Genomic DNA, 12,385 nt, shown 5'->3' on the forward strand with positions numbered 1-12,385 from the left:
CCACTTGGTAAAGATTCCCCGGAAAGTGCCCCCTGGAAGTTCTATCAGAATTCCGTCGGAACTTCCATCGGAATTCCAAAGAATTTCCGATGGAATTCCGATGGGATTCTGACGGAATTAGGACTCTAAAATTTTTGAAAAAAATTAATCGGAATTCTGTCGGAATCCCATAGGAAATTCTTTGAAACTCCGATGGAATTCCGACGGAATTACGTTGGAAGTTCCGGCGAAATTCTGATAGAACCTCCAAGGGGCACTTTCCGGGGAATCTTTCCAAGTGGGTTTTTTCTTCTCAGTTAGTAAAATTTAACTAATTCTAAAGCAAAAAAAGTGAGTCGCTAATTTAAATTAGTAAACATTTTTACTAATTCATGAGGAGTTAATAAATAGGTAATATTGTGGTCTAACAAGTAGTAAAAAGACAATTTGGTCAGACAAAGCAATAATTTTTGATAACACGGTGTTAGTAGCAAAAACTAGTTTCTACTCTCTAAATCTGAATTAGTAAAAATGTTTACTAATTTAAATTAGTGACTCATTTTTTGCTTTAGAATTAGTTAAATTTTACTAATAAATAATTTTTACTAGTAAAAGTTACTAATAATTAGTAAAATTTTACTAATTCAGAAGCAAAAAGTGAGTCACTAATTTAAATTAGTAAACATTTTTACTAATTCAGATTTAGAGAATATCAGACATTTATTGTAATTCATAAAAAAAAATTTTAATAACAGTAGAAGACGATTTCAGTAAGACAAATGTTTAGAATTTTTTGTAATTACTAGTAGTATAGGGTATTTTTAGTCAAACAAGAGTTTACAATTTTTGTCTAAGTAGTAATAGAGATTTTCAGTCAGACAAGAGTTGAAAATTGTAATTTGTGAATTAGTAGTAAAAGTCAATTTGAGTGAGACAAAATAGTTAAAATACGAAAAAAATCGTCTGACTATAACATGCTTTTACTACTTAAAAGATTCAAACAATTTTTATTATTAACTAGTAACATAAGTAGTAAACGTCAAATATAGTCAGACAATTTTTTTCATTGGCAAAATCTTAAAACAGTTGTAAAAGACCTTTTTTGTCAGACAAAGTAGTTCAAATTCTCTGTATACGTAAGTAGCAAAGGCAATATACAGTCAGACAAAGAGGGGAAAATTAATTGTTTTGATGTCAGTAGTAAAAGACCGTTTTAGTTAGGCAAAAGAGATTAAATTCTTTTATAAGTAGTAAAAGCGTTTTAGTTTGACAAGTAGTAAAGCTTAATTACAGTCAGACAAACAGGTAAAAAAATTATTTGTCCTCATATCAGTGGTAAAACACCGTTTCAGTCAGACAATGTCAAACAATTGGAAACAGTAGTAAAAGAACGTTTTAGTCAGACAAAATAATTTTAAAATCTTGTAAAAGTAGTAAAAACAAGTTACAGTCAGACAAAGTGTCAAAAATTATTTGTTTTGATATCAGTAGTAAAACGCCGTTTATGTCAGACAAAATAGATTGAATTCTCGTCTAAGTAGTAAAATCGTATTAGTCAGACAAAATTATCTAAATTCTTGTACAAGTAGGTAAAACAATTTTTAGTCAGACTGTTAACGTTTCTTTCAAATTAAGTAGTAGTCATTTGTTTACTTTCAACTAGGGAAAAATCTAAAATTCACATATCAGTAGTTAAGAACCATTTTAGTTAGCCAATTATTAAAAATTAGCGAAATTTTTTCCTAATAACTAATAAGTAGTAAAATACATATTAAGTCAGACAAACTTTAAAATTTTGTAATTTTTCTATCTGCAGTTAAAAATGACGATGTCGAGTCAAACTATTTAATTTCTTTTGTTTTTAGTATCCAGTAGTAAAAGTCAGATTCAGTGAAACAATACATTTTTTATTCAATCGATTTTTAGTGTCAATAATTAAAAAACAGTTTTAGTTAGACATTTTTGTAAATTTTTAAATTAAATTTATAAATTTAATATCAGTAGTGAGAAATCAATTTGAATTATTGTTTAATTTATTTTTTTTTCAGTAGTAAAAGTCAGTAAAAAAAAATTGACAACATCAATGAGAAAATTTATGAAAAAAAAATAAAAAATCTCAGTTAAATCTCCATACGTTTATAAAATTTTCGTATGTTAATGATGTGAGAGTACACTCTCATATTAAATATTGCAATACACTTGATCAAATATCCGACAGTCTCTGATTAAAATGACATATACATGAAAAACACGTACGTGAAGATAATAATTTCGTTGAATAATTTAGCGATGGTCGGACTATACAGAAACCGATCCATTAAACATGAATTAATCAATAATAACTCGTCTAACGAAATTGTGGCTTACCGCTTTGCCTCTCCAAACCGAAAATTGAAGTACTAAATTTGTATTAAGCACCCAGTTAAACGTCCTGTTAATACTAAATCAAAATTTTTTTTTTTTATTCTGTATTATTTTGTATTTGAATCAAATACGATTTAATTGACTCGAAGAATAATTATTTGCTACAAATAAATATTTATTTGAATTTAAATAAATTTTTTTCAGTTTATATACTATTTTAGAATGCATCTAAATTTTTTTTTTTTTTTAATACTAAAAATCCATTTTTTTTTACAATTATTTTTAAGTAAAATCACACAAAGTGTTTATGATGTGGTTTACGAGGAAATAAAAATCAAAATACAGCTCAACATATTTTTATCGTTTCCGTTTTGAGCTTGTATGCGTGAAACAATAAAAGAGCGTGTGAAAAATTGATAGGCAAAGCGGTATTGCTATTCTCAATTTAATAATAAAAAAAAAGAAAAAAAACGAATCTTAAAAATGAATAAATTAAATTTGCTGCTTGGGGCGTACTCTTCAGTCGCGCTGTTCTTCATAAGAAGGTAAACAAAAAGCAAAAGTGATGAGAAAAGATCAAAAGAGAAAATAAAAAAAAAAAAAAAATATTAATCAAACTTTCTGCCATCTTCTATTTATAATATTTTTTTTTTGTATACATATTACATTTTTAAAGAGGAACTCGTGATATAAACCGCTTTTGTGATCGAACCCCGATAGCAATATTCTCTCACTCTCACTTATATGGTAAGATGAGAAATAACCGCGATCATATAATGCATTCGAATCTCTCTGGAGACGATAATTTGATGATTCTAAAGCACCTGCTTCATTTCCATGCGCCTTCCAATTTTAACTTCTCTCCTATCAACGTGAGATTAACGTCTCTTTATTGAAAAACGATTTATCACTTTTATTTCATTTCCTAAAAAGCATTTTTAATTATACGACTATCAAGCGTGAACGTGAATCGGAATTTTTAATTAGACCTCCCATTTTGTGCTAATTATATATTTGATAATTTTTCTTTTAAACGCATAATTCACAATATATATATATATATAATGATGAAGAAAAAATTTATTTCATTTAAATTATTCATTAATTAATGAATTATTAAATAAATATTTACTTAAAAGAATAATTTTTATTTGTAAATAAAAATTATTTAAAATTACAATTATATAATTAATTATAATTAATTGTTTATTTAATTTACGCGATTAAATAAACTATATTTAAACCAATAATTTTTGTATTTGAAACAAATACTTGTTAATTAACACAAATAATAACTATTTAATTACAAGTAAATATTTTTTTAATAATAGTCAATGAATTATTTGAATCAAATGAATTTTTGTCCTAGAATTTCAAATGCTCAATATATTTTCAAGATGGAATAAGGATATAATAAAAAAAAATTATTAAATAATAAAATTTTTTTGTTGTAAATTGTCTAAAATAAACTAAACTAGCACTAGTTATTTGGGAATAAGTAGTAAAATTCAATTTTGGTCAGACAAAGCAATAAATAATTTTTGCCATCGCGGTATTAGTAGAAAAAACTAGTTTGAATCAGACATTTATTTTAATTAAAAAAATTTTTTAGTAGTAGAAGACGATTTTAGTCAGACAAACGTTTAGAATTTTCGTAAATATCAGTAGTAAAGGTTATTTTTAGTCAGACAATGATTAAAATTTTTTTTGTAATAAAAATCAGTAGTAAAGGATACTTTCAGTCAGATAAAATGTTATTTTTTGGTTTTTTAGTCCAGCAAGTAGTAAAATTCAACTTTGGTCAGACAAAGCAAAAAATAAATTTTGCCAAATAATTATCAGTAGTAATGGATTTTTTTTTGACATTTTTTTTTCTTACATTTGTATCAGTATGTGAAAGGGAGTTTTAGTTAGACAAGCGTTCAAAATTGTAAATTATGAATGAGTAGTAAAAGGAAGTTTCAGTCAAATAACGTATTTTTTTAGTAGTATTAGGTACAAAATTACCATAAAGAAAAAATTTGTCTCACTAAAAATTTATGCTACTACTGAAAAAAAAAACTTCACTTTTTTCAAAAATAGGACTTTTCAGTCTCAATAAAAAAAAAAAAATCAAACATAATATTTTTATCACAAAAAAGGGATAATAATTTTTTTTTGCACCGTAAAAAAAATCAGTTAATTAAAATGCAAAGCGATAACGGTAGTGCAACAACAAAAAAAAAAACACAAAAATGACAAAAAGAGGAAAACTCCATAAAAAAAAAAAGAATGTAAAATCCATAAACATAAAGTCTTTGCTATTAAACTTGCCAAACAGTAGAAAACAGGTTTACAAAACAGATTAAACTCTGTTAATTTGTTGCACAAAGTAGAAACTGAATATCTGTGTGTATTGTGATAAGCTTTATTGAGTTTCTGGAAGTGACAGGGAAATGAGCCTTACAGCTATAACAGCAAAGATATTCCCCGTGAGCTCGATAGATAATAAACAGAATATAATTTCAATATATACACATAGAATTTCTAATTTTTTTTTTTTCTTTTTTTATATGTACTTTGTAGCTTTATTTATTTGACGATTCCTACGTGAAAAGTATATGCCCGTGCAACAAGTTGTCAACGTCATCAGTTGGCATTCGCTTTATGCCGCCCATCGCGATATTACGATCATCGATTTATGTAACATCATTGATACGTGTAATATAGAACAGATGATGGTCATTCGTTATATCTTACTGTCATAAATGCCAGAAATGACCTCAATTTCATATATAGCTATACAATACACGGAAAGAAAATAAATATCAAATTTTATAAAATTATTTTCAAATCGTGAAAAAGTAAATATCAAATTTTAAAAAAATTACTTTTCACTCGTGGAAAATAAATACCAAATTTTATAAAATTATTTTCCAATCGTGAAAAAATATTCTAAAAAGCATAATTTTTCATATATAAAAAATTCTAGAGCTTCGGAAATTTTTTTTACAAAATTTAATACAAGGATTTAATAAAATTTCTTATCATTTACAAACAAAATTTATTTGATTCAAATATATGGTTAATTTTAACTATTTTTAAATAAATATTAATTTTTACTAAATAATATTTTGTTTCAGTCGAATAAATATTTATTTTCTTTCTATATACATTGTTATATCAGCTCCCGTGTAAACTTTAATTTCGCCTAAAATGATCAACGATTTCTCGCGGGCAAAAAATTATAAAAAATAAATTTTTTTTTAATTAAAAAAAAAACTCACCTGAATATTCCTTGAAGTATCTGAAATAAAAATAATTTAATTTTTTAATAAAATTCTCTTATACAACTGTAATATTAAAAAGTATTTTAAAAAATAAAAAAAAAATACAATTTTAAATTAAAGACATTACATTTTGTAAACGACAATATACATAATAACAATGTCAAAATATATATGAAAATGCTATTTCGTTTTATACATCATGAACATTGAAAATCTTTGTATCATGAAAAGCCGCGCTAGCGTTGACAAAAGATAAAGGACCTTTTATTTTAAAGTTTTGCATAATGGAAAAAGAAAGTGTATACACATTTTTGTAATATATATATATAAGTACAATTTATTGTACATAAAGAGAAAAATCTCTTTTAACAAAAATATATATTAACATACAAATATGAAAATATTTATGGTTTTTTTTTTTTCTTCCTTTTGAAAAGCACTACCTCGACAAATCCCTGAAAAATAGTATTATCTTCATGAAAGCGGTCACGAGAGAGCAAATTTTTATTCTAAATAACTCAAGGAGAATAAAAATACCCCCAAAAAAAAGTGGAAGACGGCAAAAGAGTTGAAATCTCACTTAACTTGAGTCATACAAATATATATATATATAAAAAGCGCCAATAAGCTTTATCCAATCGCAAAAAAAGCTTGGGGAGCTCAAAAACTTTTTTTCCCCTTTACTTTTAAACCCATATATAGCAAAAATTCGACCCAAAAAAATTACGTAAATTATATTATTAAATTTATATTTATAATAACTGTGTAAATAAATATGCAATTGAATTTATATTTATAATAATACATATGCAAAAAAAAAATAAATAAAAAAATAAATAAAAATTCTATAAAGTTTCTGAGCTTCCGCTGACTACTGTCGAAAACACAAAAAGTCGCTGGTGCACACGTTCGACACTGAGAAGCTTATGCTCGGCTGATTCACATGCACCGCACTTTTATACTATACAATATTCCTGTAAAGCCACGCGAAAACGAAAAGATTTCGTACGGAATGAAAGTTATTTCTCTTTTTCCATATAGTGAAATCTCGATGAGACGAGACAATAAAAATACACGGTGAAGAAAAATCATTTTAATAAAAATAAAAAAAAAAAAAAAGGAAGATGTGATTCTTTTTTTATGAATATACGATTGCCCTGATTTTATTATATTTTTTTTATATTTTTATATTAACAAAATTTTGAAAAAAAAATTTAAATATTAATTGAATTCGATATTTCATATTTTAAAACCCAAATTTTAATATTTGGAAATTGAAAAAAACATTTTAGTATGACAAAATATAAATAATTTATCTTAATGTAGGAAATTTTATGGTTTATTAATCTCTCGTTAGGAAAAAAATTAAATACACTGAAAAAAAATTATTTGCTTTGAATAATTGATTACTTAACTATTAACAAATAAATATTTATTTGTATTAAATACTCGATTGAGTATTGAATAAATATTTACATTAAGTAAATAATTTTTATTTTTATTAAATAAATTGTATTTGAACGAATAATTTCTGTATTAGAAATAAATAACATTTAATTAGGTCAAATAATAATAATTTAATGAAATTATAATTATTTTAATAGAATTGTATTTGTTTCAAATACATAAATTATTTGTTCAAATACAGTTTATTTAATTCAAATAAAAATTATTATTTTATTTATTTGACAATAGTTAAGTAACTGATTATTTGAGTCAAATAAATTTTTTTCCAGTGTCTAAGTAGTAAAAGGCGATTTTAGTCGATTGTTTGTTTGTAGATTATTCTTGGTTTTTTAAAAATAAGTAGTACAAGTTTAATTTAGTCAGACAAAACAATTTAAACTTTTACATAAGTAGTAATTACAAGGTACAGTTAGACAAAAAAAAATTCCTTTTATCAGTAGTAAAATACGATTTTAGTCAGACAATGTGTATATTATTTTCGACATTCGGATATAAGTAGTAAAAGTCTATTTCGGTCAGACAAAATTGGGTAATTTTTTATATAAGTAGTAAAGGCCCGTTACAGTTAGACAAGGAGTAAAATTATTTCTATCAGTAGTGAAAACGATTTTAGTCAGACAATATAATCATTTTCGTTTATCGGATACAAGTAGAAAAAGTCTAATTTAGTCAGACAAAACAATTTAAACTTTTACATAAGCAGTAATTACAAGGTACAGTTAGACAAAAAAAAATTCCTTTTATCAGTAGTAAAACACGATTTTAGTCAGACAATGTGTATATTATTTTCGACATTCGATTATATAAGTAGTAAAAGTCTATTTTGGTCAGACAAAATTAGGTAATTTTTTACATAAGTAGTAAAGGTCCGTTACAGTTAGGCAAGGAGTAAAATTATTTCTATCAGTAGTGAAAACGATTTTAGTCAGACAATATAATCATTTTCGTTTATCGGATACAAGTAGAAAAAGTCTAATTTAGTCAGACAAAATAGGTTAACTTCTTGTATAAGTAGTAACGGTAAGTTCCAGTTAAAAAACTCATATTTCTTGTATCAGTAGTGAATCTCAAATTTAGTCAGACGGGTTTGTTTTCTAAAAGTCAGTAGTAAAAGACCGTTGTTGTCAGACAAAACACAATTCTATAAGTAGTAAAGACAAGTTTTAATCAGACAAAGAGTGAAAAATTATTTACCTTCGTATAAGTAGTAAAAAACCGTTTTAGTCATACGAAAAAACTTTAACTCATTTCTAAGTAGTAAAAATCGTATTTAGTCAGACACTACGATTTAATTACTTATAATTTTAATATCAGTGGAAAAAAACCATTTTAGTCAGACAAATATTATTTAAATAATAACATAATAATTAACCAGTAGTAAAAATGTCTTTTGTCCAGACAGTTAAAATTCTTTTTAATTTTTTATTTCAGTGGTAAAAAAAATACCAGTCATATAGACTTTCCAAATATTTGAATTTTAATACAAAAAATCGAATTTTCACACCATTTGATAAACCATAAAAATATCCTCATTTAGCTTTGTGATTTCTTTATTTAAAAATTTATTTAAAAAAAAAATAACATTTATTTTTTAAACAAAATCAAAAAAATTAATATTGGTTCCAAAAGAGAAGATGCGAATAATAAAGCATACTCGCGCCTTTAAATTCTATTTTAGTAACCAAATATCTGCTTCGAATTTATACGATGAAAGCATATTATTATATGGCAACTGAAATACTAAAGTCTCACGTGCCTAGCATATATCCAGCTTATAGCCGCTTCTGGCCTCCCGTTGCCATAATGATTTCCTCATCATCTACAGCTGACTTTGTGAATAACAAATAACAACGATTCATCACCAAAACGACTTGAAACGCGAATTTTCTATATTAGGATGTAGAACGAAAAAAAAAATAATTTTGTTTTGCTCCAATAAAATCCGCCTTTAAAATTTCAGTCATAAATAATTGAGATAAATCTAAACAGATTTCTTTAGAAAAACATAATACTAAAAATCTAATGCAGCATCTTTTCAAAAATAATGAGATTAAAAAAAAAACATTCGCAAAAGTTTTTCTAAATTTTTAAACAATTTTTTTGTTTTTTCCAATATAAGAAACTAATTTTCTAATTTTTATAAACATTTTTGCAAAATGAATTGAATTTTCAAATAATATCGAATCTAAAAAGCTGAACCGTGGTCCTTGTATTTTCTCGTTAAAAAATATATATTATTCTTATTTTTCATTCTTTGGAGTATATTTGTGCGCGAACTTATTCATTGAAAATCAAATACAAACGTTACTTCTTGGCGCAGTACACAAACGAAATCTTTTTATGTATATATACATTCACTTTTTTTTATGCATTGTAGAAAAAAAATACCGACATCTAAAGTAATTTCAATTGAAAAGCTCCTGCGATTTGAAAATTGCTGCTCAGCCATTTTCCACAAGAAGTATTGAATAGTACTAAGAACTTATATAAAAAGAAAGAGAAAAATAGAAATATATATATATATATATATATATATATAACGCGTTCTGATTTATACAGTACATAGAAATTTATTGGCGTGGAAATTTTTTTTTATTTTTATTAATATAGCTGATAAGACCAATATTTCATTGATCTTATCTTGTTTTAATTTATAGTATCATTTTTACATTTTAATTAACATGATCGTTAAATATTTATCATTATTTGCAATCAAACGTGTTTATTTTCATTTCCAATTTTCTATTTTCCGAATAAAATTTTTATTTATTAAAAAAAAAAAATATTAACAAAATAATAATAAAATAACACAGTCCTGCTAGGGTGAGTTTCTAGAATGGCTGTACTTGTTTCTGGTAGTTTTTTATGCGCTGAAAACGAATCTGACCTCTTTAGCTTTAAAACCCATTTTTCAAAATTATTGTTATTATTTATTATTATTATTATTCGTAATCAGCGACCCCGAAAACCCCCGAGTAACGAGTTTCAAGCAAATTAGATCACTTTTTGTAAAATTCGTCCGCCATATTGGATCCGCCATTTTGAATTTTTAAAATCCGACTTCAGATTTGTAATTTTAATTATTAAAATACCACGGAGTGATAAATTCATTGTTTTATAATAATCCAATTTTATTAAATACTCAAAAAAAAAGTGTTAAATTAGATTTTAAATAACGTGTAATCTAATTGATATAGTTAATAAAATCATAAATTCTACTAATTTCTAAAGATAATTTCTCGATATTAGGGGGAAAAAAAAGGAGGATAATCAAATTCAATAGACGGGTATATGTAGAAGTCTCTTTTTCCACAATACAAGATCTACAGTAGCTTTGGCAAATGGCCAAAAGTATGATTTTATGGATGCGAGAACTTAGTGGTTAGACCATCCTTCACCAAAAAGAAAAAGGAGAAAAAAAAATAAACTACACAAAAAAAAAAGTATGCGGTTTGGCTTGGCAATATTTAAAGTTGTTGCGGCTGTATTTACGAAAGATGAAACGAATCCACCTCCCCCCCCCCCTTTCCCCCCACGTTCCTTTTCTCTACCATCCGAAAAATAAGGATAAAAATCAATCTCCCAAACTTTCTTCGTCGAACTCGCCGCCGAGTTTTTAAATTCTCTTGAAACAACTTTTTAAAAATTTATTTTCTCTTTAAACTCTGGATTAAAAATCCTTTTCCAAAATATACGAAATTTGAGAAAACTATTTTTGTAAAAAGTGAAGAAACTTTGTTCATTTTTTTCGTATTTGTAAAAATTTTTGAAAATTAAAAAAAATTTCAATAATAAGCTATTGTTATTTGTAATTTTATATTTACATCACATTTTGTTAATAAATTTATATTTTAAACTATTTTTGCTATATAAATACTTCATTAAGCATATTTTTTAATTAACCATATAAACGTATAGATGAAAATTAATTTTCCACTTTAAAAAAAAAAAACGTTGAAATATAATAATTCTATTTCGTTCCTAAAATTTTTCTATGATTTTTGTATTTATAATTTTATTTCTAGAATTTAAATTTAGAGAGAGAAAATTTGTTTATTTTATTGGAAATCCCCAGTATTTTTACCACCGAAGAAAAATTAAAAAAAAACAGTGTAGAAAAAAAATATAAATAAAAAATTCTTAGTTTATGATATATTAGTTGGATTATTAATAAAATTTCAATATTCGAATAAAAACCATTTTTTAAAAATAGAAAAATTCATAAATATATACCTATATTTCATTTGATTAAAAATGTAATATTAGCAATAATAATTTATTTAAATTTCAAAATTAATACTGAATTAATTTTATACTTTTATATATACCTAAGATAATTAAAATCTCTATATAATAAATGTATTTCAACAATTCACGAGATAAAATGAAAGGAATGCATACAATATATATATATAGAGAGAGAGAGAGAAATATATTTATATATGTTTCAACTGTTGTAGATTTTAGGTATCATAAAGGCAAACCACAAATGGTCTGTTGGCAAAATGTTCCTCGAGTACTAAAATACCTCAATCACGAATTATCTTGCCAGTTATCGTTATCTTTCACATCCACACTAACCCCAAAAGCTTTAGCCTTGTTGAGTGCCTCAATCGCTCAACTTGTTTCTGGTTTTCAAACATATAAAGTTTTCATCATATATAGTATAAATAATAAAATTTCACATTTATATTTCCATCAAAAGTCAAATGAAATGATCAATCTTAAATATGTGTACACATCAATCATATATTTTATAATATAAAATCATAATATATATCAAAATGTCAATTTTAATGAAAAATTTAATAGCAATATGGTTGACGAAAAAATTAATATAAAAATTATTATTAATAGTTTTCAAAAAAGAAAATAAAAATATCTTAAAGCTCTATAATCATAATTTATTATTATTATTATTATTCCCATGTGGAAAAAGTAAATATAATTTATATTTTAAATTGAGTATATATTTTTTATATTTAAATTATGTAAAAATTATATTTAATTTTTGTTCATGGGAAAAAATTAAATATAATTTAAATATAATTTATATATAAAATATATATACTCAATTTGCAATATAAATTTTATTTACTTTTTCCACATGGGTTATTATTATTATTATTACTATTTTTTATTTTTATTATTATTACTATTTTTTTATTATTTTTGTTTTTATTACTTTTTTTTATTATTGATTATATTTATTATTGCTTTATTATTTTATTGTTAATTTAAAAAACGTGAAATAAAAAAAAACAGAATGTGATGTATATACGAAAAAAGTGACCTAAAGAAAATAT

The 12,385-nt window shown here is 24.5% G+C and overlaps 1 protein-coding gene and 1 long non-coding RNA gene across 5 annotated transcripts in view; one reads left to right on the forward strand and one right to left on the reverse strand.

Annotated features, from left to right (window-relative positions):
- Positions 1–12,385, forward strand: part of LOC127280320 (neuronal acetylcholine receptor subunit alpha-7) — a 219,334-nt gene that overhangs the window by 191,597 nt on the left and 15,352 nt on the right. The gene's annotated exons all lie outside the window — the stretch shown is intronic.
- LOC127280436 (uncharacterized) overlaps positions 1–12,385 on the reverse strand; it is a 148,497-nt gene that overhangs the window by 110,131 nt on the left and 25,981 nt on the right. The window contains exon 3 of the long non-coding RNA XR_007842835.1: positions 5,610–5,629. This is a non-coding gene — a long non-coding RNA (uncharacterized LOC127280436). The remainder of the gene's footprint in view (positions 1–5,609; positions 5,630–12,385) is intronic.

The sequence above is a fragment of the Leptopilina boulardi genome, unplaced genomic scaffold (assembly GCF_019393585.1).
Source record: "Leptopilina boulardi isolate dan_hultmark-lab unplaced genomic scaffold, ZJU_Lbou_2.1 LbouV2_112, whole genome shotgun sequence".
Classification (NCBI taxonomy): Eukaryota; Metazoa; Arthropoda; class Insecta; order Hymenoptera; family Figitidae; genus Leptopilina; species Leptopilina boulardi.